Source organism: Notolepis coatsorum, assembly GCF_963971535.1.
Source record: "Notolepis coatsorum genome assembly, chromosome: 16".
Classification (NCBI taxonomy): Eukaryota; Metazoa; Chordata; class Actinopteri; order Aulopiformes; family Paralepididae; genus Notolepis; species Notolepis coatsorum.
The window spans coordinates 92,513,101-92,533,557 of NC_140180.1; positions in this window are offsets into that span (position 1 = coordinate 92,513,101).

Below are 20,457 nucleotides of genomic sequence, written 5' to 3' on the forward strand. Positions count from 1 at the left end.
TGAACTGCTGCGGTCAGGCAAGCCATACAGGAGTCTCAAGGCGAGCACAGAAAGACTCAGAAGAAGCTTCTATCCCCAGGCCATCAGGCTGCTAAACGAACAATGAATGAACACTACACAACAACAACCACCAAACGCACATAGCACACACATCCACACGCACACACTCACTTTAAACAAACACACTGTAGCACCCACTCCACACACTTATAGCACACACCCACTTTAAACAAACACACTGTAGCACCCACTCCCCACACTTTATATTTATGGATGAAGGATTGCACTACAACTCGTACACCTTACTGTAAATTGTACCTAAAATTGTACCTCATCCCATTTCTGCTTTGCACTAGATAGTACTGTACATTAGTACACTGCATAGTATTGTGTATTGTATATTATATGGTAACTCAGAACATTGTACATATGTCTATACCGAACACTGTGACCTCATTTTCTTCTTCTAAATTCATGCTATATTATGTTATTATGTTATTTGATACTATCTTGTCTAGCACAGTCTCTGGAGCGTAACAGTAAGAAGCATTTTGTATGAAAGTATTCTGTACTTCTGTATGACAACTATTAAATAACTTGAACTTGAACTTGAACTTGTGTGTGTGTGTGTGTGTGTGTGTGTGTGTGGCTCCCCTCTCTCCATCTCTCCCTCCTGAGGGGAGATAGAATCTAAAGCTGCAGACTTTGTGGTGATCAGTCTCTGTAACCTACTACATTATTATATGTCTATGGTTATGGACTTTAGGCTACTACAGTTGTTTTGGACTTTAGTATATTAATGGACTTTGTGCTGATGGGCTGCGGTCCTCTGACTCCGGTCTCCTCTCCATCCCCACCACTAACCTGCACACTGTCGGTCCCAGAGCCTTCTCTGTTGCCGCACCCAACATCTGGAACTCCCTCCCTCCAGACATCCGCAACGCTACATCCCTGGACTCCTTCAAATCACAACTCAAATCTTACCTCTTCACCAAATGTATTAATGACTCTGCCTGACTTCCCTCTTTTACGCAATTACCCTCTGATTTCCTTCCCCTTAGTTTGTTTCTGTTTCTGGGTTTCCTGAAATATTTAAGAAATTATTATTATTATTATTATTATTATTATTATTATTATTATTATTATTATTATTATTATTATTATTATTATTATTATTATTATTATTATTATTATTATTATTATTATTATTATTATTATTATTATTATTATTATTATTATTATTATTATTATTATTATTATTATTATTATTATTATTATTATTATTATTATTATTATTATTATTATTATTATTATTATTATTATTATTATTATTATTATTATTATTATTGATCCAGTTTGTCAGAGGAGTGCATGTGAAGCTCAGAGACTTTGTATAAATGTTTGGCACCAGAACCAAACAACAAGATTGAGGGGGAGAGGAAGAAGGACTATATACCCAGAGCATTTAAATCATTAATTTCCACTTCAAACATAGATGGCGCTCGCCCAAATGAATCCTTGGATTTCTGTCCAAATAGGGGTAATTATTCCCTCATCTCTCATGCACTTTGTTCACGGCTGACTTGAACCCCCCCGCCCCCCTCCCCCTCCCCCTTGTCAATTATGCTGAGTTTGTTTTCCTCTGACACTGTGGTGTAAAATATGCAATTGACCCATCTCAGGTTCCGCCCTCTTTTTGCATGACCGAGAAAAGCGAAGCTTGTGATAGGAGGGTCCAGAAGAGAGCAAAGCTTGTGATAGGAGGGTCCAGAAGAGAGCAAAGCTTGTGATAGGAGGGTCCAGAAGAGAGCAAAGCTTGTGATAGGAGGGTCCAGAAGAGAGCAAAGCTTGTGATAGGAGGGTCCAGAGGAGAGCGAAGCTTGTGATAGGAGGGTCCAGAAGAGAGCAAAGCTTGTGATAGGAGGGTCCAGAGGAGAGCGAAGCTTGTGATAGGAGGGTCCAGAGGAGAGCAAAGCTTGTGATAGGAGGGTCCAGAGGAGAGCGAAGCTTGTGATAGGAGGGTCCAGAGGAGAGCGAAGCTTGTGATAGGAGGGTCCAGAGGAGAGCGAAGCTTGTGATAGGAGGGTCCAGAGGCGAGCGAAGCTTGTGATAGGAGGGTCCAGAGGAGAGCGAAGCTTGTGATAGGAGGGTCCAGAAGAGAGCAAAGCTTGTGATAGGAGGGTCCAGAGGAGAGCGAAGCTTGTGATAGGAGGGTCCAGAGGAGAGCGAAGCTTGTGATAGGAGGGTCCAGAGGAGAGCGAAGCTTGTGATAGGAGGGTCCAGAGGAGAGCGAAGCTTGTGATAGGAGGGTCCAGAGGAGAGCGAAGCTTGTGATAGGAGGGTCCAGAGGAGAGCGAAGCTTGTGATAGGAGGGTCCAGAGGAGAGCGAAGCTTGTGATAGGAGGGTCCAGAGGAGAGCGAAGCTTGTGATAGGAGGGTCCAGAGGAGAGCGAAGCTTGTGATAGGAGGGTCCAGAGGAGAGCGAAGCTTGTGATAGGAGGGTCCAGAGGAGAGCGAAGCTTGTGATAGGAGGGTCCAGAAGAGAGCCAAGCTTGTGATAGGAGGGTCCAGAGGAGAGCAAAGCTTGTGATAGGAGGGTCCAGAGGAGAGCAAAGCTTGTGATAGGAGGGTCCAGAGGAGAGCGAAGCTTGTGATAGGAGGGTCCAGAGGAGAGCGAAGCTTGTGATAGGAGGGTCCAGAGGAGAGCCAAGCTTGTGATAGGAGGGTCCAGAGGAGAGCAAAGCTTGTGATAGGAGGGTCCAGAGAAAGATCTTCTGTTGACCTGAGGAGAGCAACGGCTGTAATGGTAAATGGCTGCATTTATATAGCAGCTTTTATCCAAAGCGCTTTACAATTTGTTCCTCACATTACCCATTCACTCACACATTCACACACCGACGGCACAGGCGACCATGCAAGGTGCCGACCTGCTCATTTGGAGCAATTAGGGGTTAAGTGTCTTGCTAAAGGACACTTCGACACGCTGGCCAGGAGGAGCGGGAATCGAACCGGAAACCTCCGGATTGCCAGACGACTGCTCTACCTCCCGAGCCCCCGGCTGTGATTGGAGGGTCAGGGAAAAAGGGGTGGTGCTTGAAATAGATCAATTCTGTAAAATACTCTCTGGCAGTGGTACAAATCGTACTTTCAGAATTCTATCAAGGTAAAAGTGTTTGATAGTGTATGACATTTAAATGCTCGCCCGTGTTGAGTCCTCAGTGCTTTGGCCCCTAAAGTTCTTACTTACAGTGGTTGGCCCCCAAGCTGTGGAACCAGCTGTCCCATCAGAGCTGCCCCCTCGCTGGAGACATTTAAGTCCCGACTAAAAACACACTTTTACTCCCTAGCCTTCAATAAACCCTGATTTCCCCACACCCTACCCTAACTCACACACTGCCATGCAATTTTGTCCTGCCCCTTCCCCCTTGTGTCTGTCCCCTCTGCCGCATTGTCCCTTGTGCTCCATTATCCTGTAGGTTGCTTCATTGTACTTTAGTAAATAACCCCATGTCTAGTAGGGGTGTAACGGTCCACAAAAACCACGGTTCGGTACGTACCTCGGTTTTGAAGTCATGGTTCGGTACGGGGTTTCGGTACAGTGGGGGGAAAGTTTGGCTTTCCATGTTCCACTCAGGGGTGATGTAGTGTGCAGTAACTAATTGTACTTGTAGGGCTGTCAATGAATATTCTATATTGAAATTAATAATCGACTTGTAAAAAAACAAAACATAATAATAATTATATTAGATTGTGAAAAAAAACGCCCCCGGTGGGCGGTCGTTAGTGGTTAACATACCGTTGTATTCGTTCGGTGCACTACACAGCCGTTCGGTACGGTACGATACCCACTGAAACGGTTCGGTACGGATACGTGTACCTTTACACCCCTAATGTCTAGTGTCCCGCTATTGTCCTATGTGCTATATTGTACGTTGTGCTACTCTATCCGTGTGTTGTCTTATTGTCTGATTGTACTGTCTTGTCCTGCTGTGCCTTTTTGTATTATGCATTTTTATGCTTTTGACTGTACAGCACTTTGGTTGGCTCTTGAGTTTTTAAAATGCTTTATAAATACAACACTTGACCTGACTTGACTTGGTTTGTGGTTCAGTTGCGCTGTTGCCTTTGATCAGCTTAACCAAGTTTAGTGTGCAACACATTTTTCTTCAAAGTAAGTTTAATCTTTCCTTCATTCTATTTCCCCTCCCTCGCCCTTTCTCCGTCTCTCTCTCTCTCAGCCTCTATCTCTCTCTCTCTCTCTCTCTCTCTCTCTCTCTCTCTCTCTCTCTCTCTCTCTCTCTCTCGCACACACACACACACACACACACAACACACACACACACACACACACACACACACACACACACACACACACACACACACACACACACACACACACACACACACACACACACACACACACGCACGCACACACACACACACACACGCACACACACACTTCCCAATGGTATTTCATCACCATTTTCTCCTACCATTTATCACTGCCCACTAGACCTATAAACAGCTCAGTCTGCAGCCTCAGACTGTATGTCAGGCCTATAAACACCTAAGCCTCAGACTGTCAGTCGGTCAGTCCTATAAACAGCTCAGCAGGCTCTTTTTTTTTTTACACAGAAATCCCACAATAATGCCGCAAAGAAGAACCCTCGTTCCCCCGAGCGGCGTGTTCCTGAGTTGCAGGCGTGACCCCACGGGCCTGATGTGAGCTCGACGGCGTGGGCGACGTGTGATGTAAGCGCCAGGTGGCTTTCTCTGAACAACAATGGAGGGTGAGCGGAGTGGTGAGAGGTGCTCTTGCTAACTGAGCTCGCTGTGTCAGCGTTTTAACCACTCTTCGAGCGCAAGCAAAGTTGCTATGCAACGGATCTCATGTTCACCGACATTCTGGACAATATGTAATCATCTAATTATTTCACGGTAGTTCACTGTCTTGTTTGTCTAACTGCGTCTTCACAGATTTATATCTCCCGTGGTCGGAGGCACACATTAACCCTTTCACCACCACACTAGAGAAGGTTAACCCTTTCACAACTACACTAGAGAAGGTTGACCCTTTCACTACCACACTAGAGAAGGTTAACCCTTTCACTACCACACTAGATGTTGACCCTTTCACTACCACACTAGATAAGGTTAACCCTTTCACAACCACACTAGAGAAGGTTGACCCTTTCACTACCACACTAGAGATGGTTGACCCTTTCACTACCACACTAGATAAGGTTAACCCTTTACTAACACACTAGAGAAGGTTAACCCTTTCACAACCACACTAGAGAAGGTTGACCCTTTCACTACCACACTAGTATAGGCGGCACGGTGGTGTAGTGGTTAACACTGTCGCCTCACAGCAAGAAGGTCCAGGGTTCGATTCCCGCTTGGGGACCAGGTTTCCATGATCCCAGGTACCCAGGTGGGGTATCTCCCAGGCCTTTCTGTGTGGAGTTTGCATGTTCTCCCCGTGCTCGCAAGGGTTTCCCCCCCGATAAGATAAACCCAATGGAAAAACATGCACAACAACAGATCGCTAACGCTGTGGCGTCCTTGACGAAGACGGGCAGGAGCACTTGGATTGGTCCCCTGGCGCGGCCCTCGCCGACGCCTGTCTGCTCCCAGCTGCCCTTGGGGGGAAAGACAACGGGATGGGTTAATCGCAGAGATGAATCGCATCTGCGATCCTACAAAGAACAATGCATGCGTGTGTGTTCCGGTGTGTGTGTGTGTAACCGTGTGTGCTAACCGCTAAAAACATTGAGGATAGTTGCATGCCAATTAAAGACCTCTGAACAGGTCCTGCATTATTATTATTATACAGAAGGTTAATACTTTCACTACCACACTAGATGATAGATTTAGTTCATTGATGATGCCTGGTAATATCTGATATCTGTGCTGAGGCTGCACACTGCTCTGTGTCTCTCTCCCCCTGCATGTGGCGTGACCTGATGACCTCTGGCTGAAGGCCCCTTCCACACACAGGGCCGGCTCCCTCCTCACACACATGCAAAATCATGTAGCAGAACATGCAAAATCCTAGTTCCCTTGGCACTCTCTCTCTCTGGCAGTTATACATGCAAAATCATGTCCCTCCCTTTCAGCACACACACACACACACACACACACACACACACACACACACACACACACACACACACACACACACACACACACACACACACACACACACACACACACACACAAGCACACACCACACAAACACCCATACATACACACACAGAGACATACACACACACCCCCCTCCCCTTTCTCAAGAGTGTATAAAGTGACATGTAATAATTATGGACATTCTGCCTCTTTTGTCTACTGGTGATGTGCCCGCGCGGGGTGACTGACTGTCTTCTTCTCTAATGAATAAAAGCTCCGTTTGAGAACCAGGGGTGAGATACCAGCAGCCCCTCAGACGTCCGTGACCAGACCACCAGACGACCGGATGACAGGCAGGAAGAGACGAAGGACAGACGGGCCAGGATGAGAGGCGACCGGAGGAGATGGCAGCTGTGCGAGAGGCCGGAGATGACCACCGCAGCACCGGAGAGGAACACCGCAACCAGGCACCGCGGAGACCGCAGATCAATCACCGCTGATCGTCGTCTACGACACGCAGTTCGTCCACGACTAGAACGGGGGAAGCGACCGCAGGGGAGACACTGAGATGAGTTGGAGTGATGGTGGGCCGGCCGGCGAGAGGTGGAGCGGACAGTCCAGAGACACTGGGAAGGCGGCGGACCGGAGGAGGCACGTTTGCCTAGGGGACCGCACCCTGGAACGGGAACCAGCTCAGGAGGAGACCCACATCCCCTAGAAGACGGGACCAGGGGTGCACTGTAAATAGAGGGGGGGTTCCTCTGGGTTAGGTGATGAGTAAGGGGGGTCCAACGGGTTACTGTATCTTCTGTTAGGTTGCAAATTCTGTGTTTCTCTCTTTCTTCTCTCTCTCTCTCCCGCTCTCTCCCCTTCCTCTATCTCTCTCTCTGCTCTCCTGATGTTGATTATCCCGTCTGGTATTGGATGTGATGCATGTAATGAGGTGACAATCAACGGGTACAGGTCCATCAATGAACTGTTGTGTTTGACGTATGTATTTAACGTCAAAAAGGGGGATTGATAGTTTTAGTTCATTGATCTGATGTCAATATCTTATATATCTGTGCTTAGGCTGTAGGGCTGCTCTCTGTGTCTCTCTCCCCCTGCATGTGGCGTGACCTGATGACCTCTGGCTGAAGGCCCCTTCCACACACAGGGCCGGCTCCCTCCTCACACACATGCAAAATCATGTAGCAGAACATGCAAAATCCTAGTTCCCTTGGCACTCTCTCTCTCTGGCAGTTATACATGCAAAATCATGTCCCTCCCTTTCAGCACACACACACACACACACACACACACACACACACACACACACACACACACACACACACACACACACACACACACACACACACACACACACACACACACACACAAGCACACACCACACAAACACCCATACATACACACACAGAGACATACACACACACCCCCCTCCCCTTTCTCAAGAGTGTATAAAGTGACATGTAATATGGACATTCTGCCTCTTTTGTCTACTGGTGATGTGCCCGCGCGGGGTGACTGACTGTCTTCTTCTCTAATGAATAAAAGCTCCGTTTGAGAAATACTCTGTCTCCGCTTCGTCTTTCGGCCGACTGGTCCACAACTAAATCAATTAAGAACTCACGACCAGGGATAGGAAATCACTAACATAAGGTTAACCCTTTCACAACCGAACTAGAGAATGTTGACCCTTTCACTACCACACTAGAGAAGGTTAATACTTTCACTACCACACTAGATAAGGTTAACCCTTTACTAACACACTAGAGAAGGTTAACCCTTTCACTACCACACTAGATGTTGATCCTTTCACTACCACACTAGAGAAGGTTGACCCTTTCACTACCACACTAGAGAAGGTTAACACTTTCACTACCACACTAGAGAAGGTTAGCCCTTTACTACCACCCTAGAGAAGGTTAACCCTTTCACTACCACACTAGATGTTGACCCTTTACTACCACACTAGAGACGGTTAACCCTTTCACTACCACACTAGAGAAGGTTGACCCTTTCACTACCACACTAGAGAAGGTTAACCCTTTACTACCACACTAGAGAAGGTTAACCCTTTCACTACCACACTAGAGAAGGTTAACCCTTTCACTACCACACTAGATGTTGACCCTTTCACTACCACACTAGATAAGGTTAACCCTTTCACAACCACACTAGATAAGGTTGACCCTTTCACTACCACACTAGAGACGGTTGACCCTTTCACTACCACACTAGATAATGTTAACCCTTTACTAACACACTAGAGAAGGTTAACCCTTTCACAACCACACTAGAGAAGGTTGACCCTTTCACTACCACACTACAGAAGGTTAATACTTTCACTACCACACTAGATAAGGTTAACCCTTTCACAACCGAACTAGAGAATGTTGACCCTTTCACTACCACACTAGAGAAGGTTAATACTTTCACTACCACACTAGATAAGGTTAACCCTTTACTAACACACTAGAGAAGGTTAACCCTTTCACTACCACACTAGATGTTGATCCTTTCACTACCACACTAGAGAAGGTTGACCCTTTCACTACCACACTAGAGAAGGTTAACACTTTCACTACCACACTAGAGAAGGTTAGCCCTTTACTACCACACTAGAGAAGGTTAACCCTTTCACTACCACACTAGATGTTGACCCTTTACTACCACACTAGAGAAGGTTAACCCTTTCACTACCACATTAGAGAAGGTTGACCCTTTCACTACCACACTAGAGAAGGTTAACCCTTTACTACCACACTAGAGAAGGTTAACCCTTTCACTACCACACTAGAGAAGGTTAACCCTTTCACTACCACACTAGATGTTGACCCTTTACTACCACACTAGAGAAGGTTAACCCTTTCACTACCACACTAGAGAAGGTTAACCCTTTCACTACCACACTACAAAGGGTTGATTGATTGATTGATTGAAAAGTTTATTAACAGATTGCAGAATGGGTACAGTACAGTACAGCTCAATACATACAATTGTTAAGGGGATGCAGACCAGAGAAAGACTTTCGTCTTGTTTACATCAGGGTCCCCCATTTTCAATTCATCATAACATATATGACATACATGACATACAGATAGACAGTACTGCTACATCTATACATTTATGACATCAGATTTGCAAATACAGTACTGTTTGTGATACAAAAGTGTCCAGAAAAAGAGTGTATATACATTTGACGTAGAAACTGTACATTGGAGGAGGTTGGGTGGGTGGGTGGGGGCTGTACATTGGAGGTGGGGGGGGGGGGGGGGGGTTGGGTAGGGGGGGGACACACACTGTACACTGTACATTGGAATACTGACAAAGCCATACTTGGTAATTTACTGTACAACTGGGTTAGGACATTTGTAGGGGCCAGTTTCGAATTGCAGTCTCCCGTAGGTGTTTTTTGAGAGTGTTTTTGAAAGTGGGTAGTGATTCACATTCCTTTACAGCTTTGGGTAGGGCGTTCCACATTGATGTGGCATAATTGCGAAACGTGTTTAGTCCCTTGTTTGAGCCGAATCTGGGTTTAACATGATTTGTGGAGCTCCCTCTGGTGTTGTGATCGTGGTATTCACTGACCTTTGGGAAGTATTTTGACATGTACATGGGTACCTTGGTCGCGTAGTGTATCTTGTAGACCAGGCCCATTGCAAGTTGCTGTACTCTGTCGTCTACTCTAAGCCATCCTAGGTTGTCAAAGTGGGCAGGGGTGAGGTGGGTTCTAGGAGTCAGGTCAAGCAGTAGTCTGACTAGCTTGTTTTGAGATGTTTGTAATTTGTTTTTTAGTGCCTTTGAGGTGCTTTGGTACCATGAGGTGCAAGCATAGTCGTAGTACCCTTGAATGAGTGCTCCTGCTAGAGTCTTCAGGGTATTCTTGTTTACCAGAGAGGAGATCCGGTACAAGAATCGAGTTCGTTGGTTGACTTTTTTTATTACATTGGATGCCATTTTGTCACAGGAAAGATTAGCCTCTAGGATGGAACCCAGGTAGGTAATTTCATCTTTCCTTGTGACAATATTGTCACCTACTGTAACCGAGAAGCCGTCGGTCTTGCTGAGTTTGTTATTTGAAACATAACATGTCATCACAACGTCACCGCCTGTCCCACAATGCCGGGCAGTCAATATTACTATATTTGCTGGGGGCATAATTCCACATCAACTTTGACCCCACATTCCGTGTTTGTACCTTTTACACAGAATGGTGAGGCGGAATAATGGGGTAAGATTGCCACCTTGAACATACTGTCAGTCCTATAAACACCTCATACTGTCTGTCAGTCCTGTAAACACCTCATACTGTCTGTCAGGCCTATAAACACCTCATACTGTCAGTCAGTCAGTCCTATAAACACCTCATACTGTCTGTCAGGCCTATAAACACATCATACTGTCTGTCAGGCCTGTAAACACCTCATACTGTCTGTCAGTCCTGTAAACACCTCATACTGTCTGTCAGTCAGTCCTATAAACACCTCATACTGTCTGTCAGGCCTATAAACACATCATACTGTCTGTCAGGCCTGTAAACACCTCATACTGTCTGTCAGGCCTATAAACACCTCATACTGTCAGTCAGTCTTATAAACACCTCATACTGTCTGTCAGTCCTGTAAACACCTCATACTGTCTGTCAGGCCTATAAACACATCATACTGTCTGTCAGTCCTGTAAACACCTCATACTGTCTGTCAGTCCTGTAAACACCTCATACTGTCTGTCAGTCCTGTAAACACCTCATACTGTCTGTCAGTCCTGTAAACACCTCATACTGTCTGTCAGGCCTATAAACACCTCAACATCATACTGTCTGTCAGTCCTATAAACACATCATACTGTCTGTCAGTCCTGTAAACACCTCATACTGTCTGTCAGGCCTATAAACACCTCATACTGTCTGTCAGTCCTGTAAACACCTCAACATCATACTGTCTGTCAGTCTTATAAACACATCATACTGTCTGTCAGTCTTATAAACACATCATACTGTCTGTCAGTCTTATAAACACCTCATACTGTCTGTCAGTCCTGTAAACACCTCATACTGTCTGTCAGTCCTGTAAACACCTCATACTGTCTGTCAGGCCTGTAAACACCTCATACTGTCTGTCAGTCTTATAAACACCTCATACTGTCTGTCAGTCTTATAAACACCTCATACTGTCTGTCAGGCCTGTAAACACCTCATACTGTCTGTCAGTCCTGTAAACACCTCATACTGTCTGTCAGGCCTATAAACACCTCAACCTCATACTGTCTGTCAGTCCTGTAAACATCATACTGTCTGTCAGTCCTGTAAACACCTCAACATCATACTGTCTGTCAGTCCTATAACCTGTTAAGCATCAGACGGCCCGGTGGCGGCACGTTGCCCTCATCTGTCAGCTTCAGGCTGTGTTATTGCCGATCAACCAATACGTTGTTGGAAAGCTAAAATGGCTGCCGTTTGATTGACACCCTACTCGACATATTACGTGCTTCCAATCTCGGGTTACAAGACCAAACAACCAACAAGCGTCAGTTTCGGACAAGTGACCACGACAAGTGGCCCTGAATGGACCAGTCACCTTTGATGGTGAAAATGATTGACCGCTTTTGTAGCCAATGAAATTCTGGAACTAATGGTATCTTACATGAGGGATGATTACTACGATAAAGGGAGAAAAGAAAAAGGAGAAAGGAGAATTACTCGCTCGTGTGTCGCACGACGTGAGAATGTATAGGACCCGACGGCCATTTTGGATAAGCATACCGAATTATTACTGATACAAACATGAGAAAAACATGTGTAAAACACTAATTTACCGTGGGATTGTTATCAACTTTGGACCTGTACTAGATAAGACTTTGGGCTATGGAACCATTGTGCTTTCCAGCTCATTCCTCTCAGCTGGAACTCTTTTTCAGGCATCTAATTCAGATGTAAGTAAACAAAACGTTACAGTAGCACTCAGAGTGATCCCCCCCTGTTGTGGAAGATACTTCAGAATGTTTCCTTTCAAACGAGACCAGACTCATGTTCTATAAGTGGTTCAAGAATAAATCTTAAATGACTTTGGGTATGCAATCGACAGGCGTTTTATGCAAAAGTAGCCCGATGGATAAGAGGATAAACCCGTCAGTCCTGTCAGGTAGCGTCACATGGACAGATGGGTCTCCTGGTAGTGGTAACTTAAACATCATGATTGGATGATGATAGATTACATGTAACATGAGAAAGTAATCAGATTACTTAAAGAATACATTTCTCAGTTACTGTAATGCATTATTGTTACTGATTAAAAAGTAACAGCGAAAAGTGTCAGATTTATTTCTTCTTTATATATTTTTTTCTTTTTCTTTTTGAAAGTGATTACTTTTTGGTATACTTTTTTGGAAACTAGGGCAGCTGGGACAACTACACATCTGTCAATCAAAGAATGGATCACCATTCACTGTTGTTGTCCTCTGATCAATAGCCCCTTCTTTTCATCCATATTAACTGCTATCTCTAAACCGTGCATTTTCTGGGGACAGACTCCAGGGTCATGGAAGTCAGTTGCACAAACAAGTTGTCGGATGGTTTCATTCAGACTGTTCCTGGAGTCAAGCGCCCCCTGAAGTCTCTCCCCAAAAGACTAACGCACAGTTTGGAGACAGAAGCAGAGTCATCATTGTTGACAAACAAAAGGCTCTATAGACCTGTTCGCTGTCCACGTCGGACTCAGTGTGTGCGCCCATCAAGGGGGCAAAAGGAACGTAATCCTGGTCAGAACAACGGGGCAGACTACAATACAATGTATTTGCATTTGTTAGCCATGATGCTAGGGATCTAAACAATCAATCCATGCCAAAGCTAGATATGTAAAAGGTGAAAGACTCACGGCCATGCTGATTTGGCTAAATGACATCCAGCCGTTTTCCTTTGAAACTACTTTGAGTCAGCGGAGTGTCATGGTTTCTCCATAGAACCTTGTCATACCTTTTTTAGAGCAGCAGCTCACGCAGGGGCAACTTAGTCACGTGACTCAGTTGGTATTGCTGTTTGTATACAGCGAACAGGTCTATGAATTATTTTATATTGATGTCCCTATTATATTTCCCCATGCATTTCTTTATTACCACTGGAGTATGGGGTTTTGATGATGCACCTGAATGTAATGCTATCCAGAACCGGGCCATGAGATACTTCTTGGGAGTCCATAAATATACACCAAAAGGGGCTATAGAAGGGGACATGGGTTGGGACTCATGCTTGGTCAAGCAAAAAGGTGAAATCGTTAGGTTATGTAACCGCCTGGTCCAGCTGCCAAATAACAGGGTGACAAAAAATATATTTAACTGGGACAGAGCACACGGTCATCCCTGGTCAAGAGAGATGTCCATGATCTTTTCTTCTGCTGACTTAAGTATTTTTATGAACAATCTGCAGTGTAAGGTTCACATAATTAAAACAAAAAGAACAACAATCCATCAGGATAAGTGGAAGGTGGAGATATGGAAAAAACCGAAACTTAGAAAATATGTTGTAATAAAAAATTTGTATTTTACTGAACCTTATGTAATGTTAAACTTAAAGAGAAGACGGAGGTCTCTGTGTGCCCAGTTGAGGTCTGTCACCCTGCTATTGGCGGTGGAAGTCGGTAGATTCCAAGGTAAACCTGAGGAGGAGCGGTTGTGTGTTCTATGTGATCTGGGAGTGGTGGAAGATCAATATCATTTAGTTTTTTATTGCCCTTTGTACACCGATTTGAGGAGGGTTTTATTTGAGAAAATCCAAATTGTAAATCCGGATTTGTTTTGGCAGTCTGAGAGTTGCGTGTTGAGTTGTTTTTTTGGGGAGGACATCTTCAGTTTTGCAGGATTTTTGGAGAAAGCATGGCACTTGAGACAAAACACACTATATCCTATATAATTGTATATGAATTCCTCTTGTTTCTTTGTTTACATAATGCTTACAGCTTGTGTTATATTACGTTTTATTGTATTTTCTTTTTTTTGTGGCCATCTTGGTCTATATGTCATAATTTGTCAAGTAATTTGTCAAGTATACCATTATATACTTATTGGTATGTGTCTTGTAAGCCCATATGGGCTGGGCATACACCTGTATGTAAGACACAAAAATAAAAAACATCAATCAATCAACCACAGCCCTACAAATGTAACTGTAGATGATGATTGATAATGGTTGTAGATTATGATAAGAACCCTATTCAGAATTCTATGAAGAATGAAAATGCAGTCTACCATCCAAAGTTCATCCAAAGCATACAAGAATAATCTAGATGTGACACCCGTGGAGATGTATCAATCCAATCAACAATTATTTAAACAAATATTTGAATGATCAATCGTCAAGAAGGATGCTCAATTAGAAAAGGGGGCAGAGAGAGACAGAGGTAAAGGAACTTAGTCTGGTCCATAGCCTATAAATAATAAATAAATAATAATAATGCAGGACCTCTTTAGGGGGGTCTTCAGTCGCCGATGCGATTGAGTCTCTGCGCTTGACCCATCCCGTCGTCCTTCCCCCCATGGGCAGCCGGGAGCAGATAGGGCGTCAACGTGAGCCGCGCCCCGGGGACCAATCCAAGTGTTCCTGTCCGTCTTCGTCAAGGACACCACAGCATTAGCGATCTGTTGTTGTGCATGTTTTTCCATTGGGTTTATCTTATCGGGGGGGAAACCCTTGCGAGCATGGGGAGAACATGCAAACTCCACACAGAAAGGCCTGGGAGATACTCCACCTGGGTACCTGGCATCATGGAAACCTGGTCCCCAAGCGGGAATCGAACCCTGCACCTTCTTGCTGTGAGGCGACAGTGTTAACCACTACACCACCGTGCCGCTAATTCTATAATACATATTACATAACCTATAATCTGTAGGTTTACTGAACACAACATGCCTCTGATAAACAAACAATCACAACCATGCACTAGGCTACCAGCAAGATAAATATATCAAACAATCATTTTACACTGAGCAGTAACAGAAATATAAACAGAACAAGTTATTGGCAAACTGGACACGGTTTCTCTCCAGGCAGTCTGGCGTGTGTCCAGACTCTGTGTGCAGACTTTTATAATCTCCCGCCTCTGTTAAAACCTCACAGCTTTACCCAAATTAAGTACTGCCATTCACCCCTGAGCTCGTGTGTATTTCTGGTTCCAGCGCCTGTTGAATGTCTGCTCCCACTCCTGGTGTCCGTGTACTGAGGACCCTGAGCTGTAGGGCCCGTTCTGCTGCTGGGCCCGTAGTGGTGTAGGACTCAGACTCGTGACTCGACTTGGACTTGAGCATCGACTGCATTCGGACTCGGAAGGTGCAGACGAGGACTCGGACTTGTTCATTGATAAATACAGTTATTTATTGTATATCTTTTTTTGGAATAGGCCCTGATCCATTTGGCATAAGATATTGATGGCTATTGATGGCTATTTGTTTGGCTATTGTGTCACAAAGTAAATAAACTCCCTTTGAAATGGTGACCGCTCTGTCATTAATGTTTAATGTAGACCTTTTTTTATTTGTATGTCAGCTCTTTGACTGGCAGAGTGGAGTGGACTCAACCTTGATGACATGGACTCAGACTCGGACTAGGGTAATGGGGACTCGACTCAGGCTCTTCTTTGGTGACTCGGACTTGGACTCGGACTCAAACACTGGGGACTCGAGACTCGACTCGGATTTGACTACAACACTGGCTCCAGTCACATACGGACCTGGAAACCCCTCCCCCATGGTACCCTGAAAGGTCATCATGACCAGGTAATACAGCCATCCATCGACTGTCCCAATGCCCTATTCTGGTGTGTGTGTGTTTGACCCCTTGTTGACCTCAAGGTGAGCATGGTTGAAAACCTCAGGGACGTTGTGATGAAAGGTCATGGCGGGGTCACACAGGTCACAGGTCCTCTCGGAATAGTTGCCCTCTGTGCCCATAGATCTTCCTCTCATCGGTTACCGCTCAGCGCGCTGCATTGATATCTTACCTTCATGATGACAGGTTGAGATTGTTACATACCAGTTGGGATTATGTTATATCCACAAATACTGAGAGATCACAGGAGAATCAAAACAATCTCTACAAACTAGTTTAGAGACAAGCTTAATGTTGACAAGCGTGACATCTGGTTAGGACTGCAGAAAGTCCACAGCAGCTTCTGGTTTTATAAGCCACGTTTCCATCCAAGTTTCAAGTTTCAAGTTTCTTTAATAGTTGTCATACAGAAGTACAGAATACTTTTATACAAAATGCTTCTTACTGTTACGCTCCAGAGACTGTGCTAGACAATTGTAAAGCAAAATTTTAAGTGAACTTTTGAAATGTTGCAAAAAAAGATTATAATTTGAATGTGAATTAGGTGCATTTCTTGAGACTGATGGGTTGATATTTTCTAACGAACTTCCCACCACAGTTAGGACAGCGGAATCCCGATCAATCTTTCGCCATTGACTAAAAACACACTTCTTCAATCAATATCTGAATTTTTTTATTTATAGATTGGGTGCAGAGTATCAGGGAAGATACTCCAGTCCTTCTACTCAAGTCAAGTCAAGAGTTTTATTTGTCACGGCATACAAGTATACAGTGAAATGCAGGGGGTCTTGCCCGCAACGATTGTGCATAGTACAGTAATACAATCCTACAATAATAAGAATCCAAGGGATGAGAATGCAACATTTGTGCAATAATACAAGTCATAAGAGTAAAGACAGGTATATGTACATGAGTTTTCAAAAACATGGTAAGACACTCTGGGGCTGTGGAGAGCATCCTGACTGGGAACATCACTGCCTGGTTTGGCAACTGCACTGCCCAGGACAGGAAGGCTCTGCAGAGGGTATTGCACTACCACCGCTGCAGGACTTATACAACAGGAGGTGCAAATCCAGAGCCTGCAGAATAATGAAGGACCCCCACCACCCCAACAATAGCCTGTTCAAGCTGCTGCGGTCAGGCAAGCGCCTCCACATACATGCAGCAAGAACAGAGAGACTCAGACTCAGCTTCTTCCCCCAGGCCATCAGAACACTGAACACTGATCTCTCCACACACAAGCACACACACACACACACACACGCACGCACGCACGCACGCACGCACGCACGCACGCACGCATGCACGCACGCACGCACGCACACACACACACACACACACACACACACACACACACACACACACACAAATACACACACCACACATCCTCACTTGCACTCTCTCACACACAAAAAAGGTAACTAACAAAACTGTATTGTATTTTATTTGTATTACTTTTAGCATGTCTATTTTATTATCTATTATATTTTATTATTCTATTTTTGCACAATCAAGGCGGGCATGGCCACATTCATTTCACTACATGTCTTGTGTATGTATGTGATGAATACATCTCTTGAATCTTGAATATCCAGACCTGAGGGATAAGGGCTGGCTTCCCCCTGGCTCCAGCCCTCCAGACCTGAGGGATAAGGCCTGGCTTCCCCCTGGCTCCAGCCCTCCAGACCTGTGGGATAAGGGCTGGCTTCCCCCTGGCTCCAGCCCTCCAGACCTGAGGGATAAGGCCTTGCTTCCCCCTGGCTCCAGCCCTCCAGACCTGTGGGATAAGGGCTGGCTTCCCCCTGGCTCCAGCCCTCCAGACCTGAGGGATAAGGCCTGGCTTCCCCCTGGCTCCAGCCCTCCAGACCTGAGGGATAAGGCCTGGCTTCCCCCTGGCTCCAGCCCTCCAGACCTGAGGGATAAGGCCTGGCTTCCCCCTGGCTCCAGCCCTCCAGACCTGAGGGATAAGGCCTGGCTTCCCCCTGGCTCCTGTGGGCTCTCCTCTTCCACTTCCCTCCAACCAGCATGATGTCAGCGCCTGTTGTGATGACTTTTTATGATACAATGAAAGCCCAGGTTTGGTAGAGGTGGGTCAGGGTGGCATTTCTGTTTCGACCTGTATATTCCCGTTTTCTTTGTATAGACCTCTCTATCACTTTTACCAGTAATTTGTCCTTGATGCTGCATGTGGGGTTAATGGGAAAATTGCGTTTTGCCGAATGATTTCATGTTTTGTTGTCCAATTTTTAAAAGCCAAATTGCTAACCCCCGAATGACCAAATGTTGCAGAGAATGCACTGATGGTCTGTGATGCTAAGCTAGTGTTGGCTAACGTTTTTTTTTATATTTTTTTTACTGTCGCTTAAAATTCACAATTCCCTGCCTTATCAAAGATATAGATATATATTAGAAGGCCTTGTTCACAGGGACCATCTATTAATAGTCCATTCATTTTCCTAGAGCTGCAGCAAAGGCGGGAGACTCTGGAGAAACCAGAAAAAACGTCCCCCGTGAGAGAGTCTATTAGTTGAAGCGTTCAGCCTTGAATCCCCCCCACAGTTCCTTTTGTTCCATGCTTTGTATTCATGTAAATGACCCCTCTGGGCCACAGGGCGATGCTAAAAGGTTAAAGGCTCGTTCTTATCTACTCTGTCACCCAGCACCTTGCTGCAGGTTGGTGTGGATGGGCCATTTTGTATGACAACATACTGTGAGCTTTTTAGCCCCCCCCCCCCAATCCCCCATCTTCCTCTCTGATCGATTGGCCACCGAAGACTGGGGAGGGGAAAGGTTGTTCAGTTACCCCCAACGCAACTACCCCATTGAAAAGAAGTAACTACCCCCATTCAAAAGAAGCAACTACACACATTCAAAAGAAGCAACTACACACATTCAAAAGAAGCAACTATCCCTATTCAAAAAAGTAACTACCCCCATTCAAAAGAAGCAACTACCCCCATTCAAAAGAAGCAACTACCCCCATTCAAAAGAAGCAACTACACCCATTCAAAAGAAGTAACTACCCCCATTCAAAAGAAGCAAATACACCCATTCAAAAGAAGCAACTACACCCATTCAAAAGAAGCAACTACCCCCATTCAAAAGAAGCAACTATCCCCATTCAAAAGAAGCAACTACCCCCATTCAAAAGAAGCAACTATCCCATTTAAAAGAAGTAAATACCCCCATTCAAAAGAAGTAAATACCCCCATTCAAAAGAAGCAACTACCCCCATTCAAAAGAAGCAACTACACCATTCAAAAGAAGCAACTACACCCATTCAAAAGAAGCAACTACCCCCATTCAAAAGAAGCAAATACACCCATTCAAAAGAAGTAACTATCCCCATTCAAAATAAGCAACTATCCCCATTCAAAAGAAGCAACTACCCCCATTCAAAAGAAGCAACTACCCCATTCAAAAGAAGCAACTACCCCCATTCAAAAGAAGTAAATACCCCCATTCAAAAGAAGCAACTACACCCATTCAAAAGAAGCAACTACCCCATTCAAAAGAAGTAAATATCTCCATTCAAAAGAAGCAACTACCCCCATTCAAAAGAAGCAACTACACCATTCAAAAGAAGCAACTACACCCATTCAAAAGAAGCAACTACCCCCATTCAAAAGAAGCAAATACACCCATTCAAAAGAAGTAACTATCCCCATTCAAAAGAAGTAACTATCCCTATTCAAAAGAAGTAACTATCCCATTCAAAAGAAGCAACTACCCCCATTCAAAAGAAGCAACTACACCCATTCAAAAGAAGCAACTACCCCCATTCAAAAGAAGCAACTATCCCCATTCAAAAGAAGCAACTACCCCCATTCAAAAGAAGCAACTATCCCATTTAAAAGAAGTAAATACCCCCATTCAAAAGAAGTAAATACCCCCATTCAAAAGAAGCAACTACCCCCATTCAAAAGAAGCAACTACACCATTCAAAAGAAGCAACTACACCCATTCAAAAGAAGCAACTACCCCCATTCAAAAGAAGCAAATACACCCATTCAAAAGAAGTAACTATCCCCATTCAAAATAAGCAACTATCCCCATTCAAAAGAAGCAACTACCCCCATTCAAAAGAAGCAACTACCCCATTCAAAAGAAGCAACTACCCCCATTCAAAAGAAGTAAATACCCCCATTCAAAAGAAGCAACTACACCCATTCAAAAGAAGCAACTACCCCATTCAAAAGAAGTAAATATCTCCATTCAAAAGAAGCAACTACCCCCATTCAAAAGAAGCAACTACACCATTCAAAAGAAGCAACTACACCCATTCAAAAGAAGCAACTACCCCCATTCAAAAGAAGCAAATACACCCATTCAAAAGAAGTAACTATCCCCATTCAAAAGAAGTAACTATCCCTATTCAAAAGAAGTAACTATCCCATTCAAAAGAAGCAACTACCCCCATTCAAAAGAAGCAACTACCCCATTCAAAAGAAGCAACTACCCCATTCAAAAGAAGCAACTACCCCATTCAAAAGAAGCAACTACCCCATTCAAAA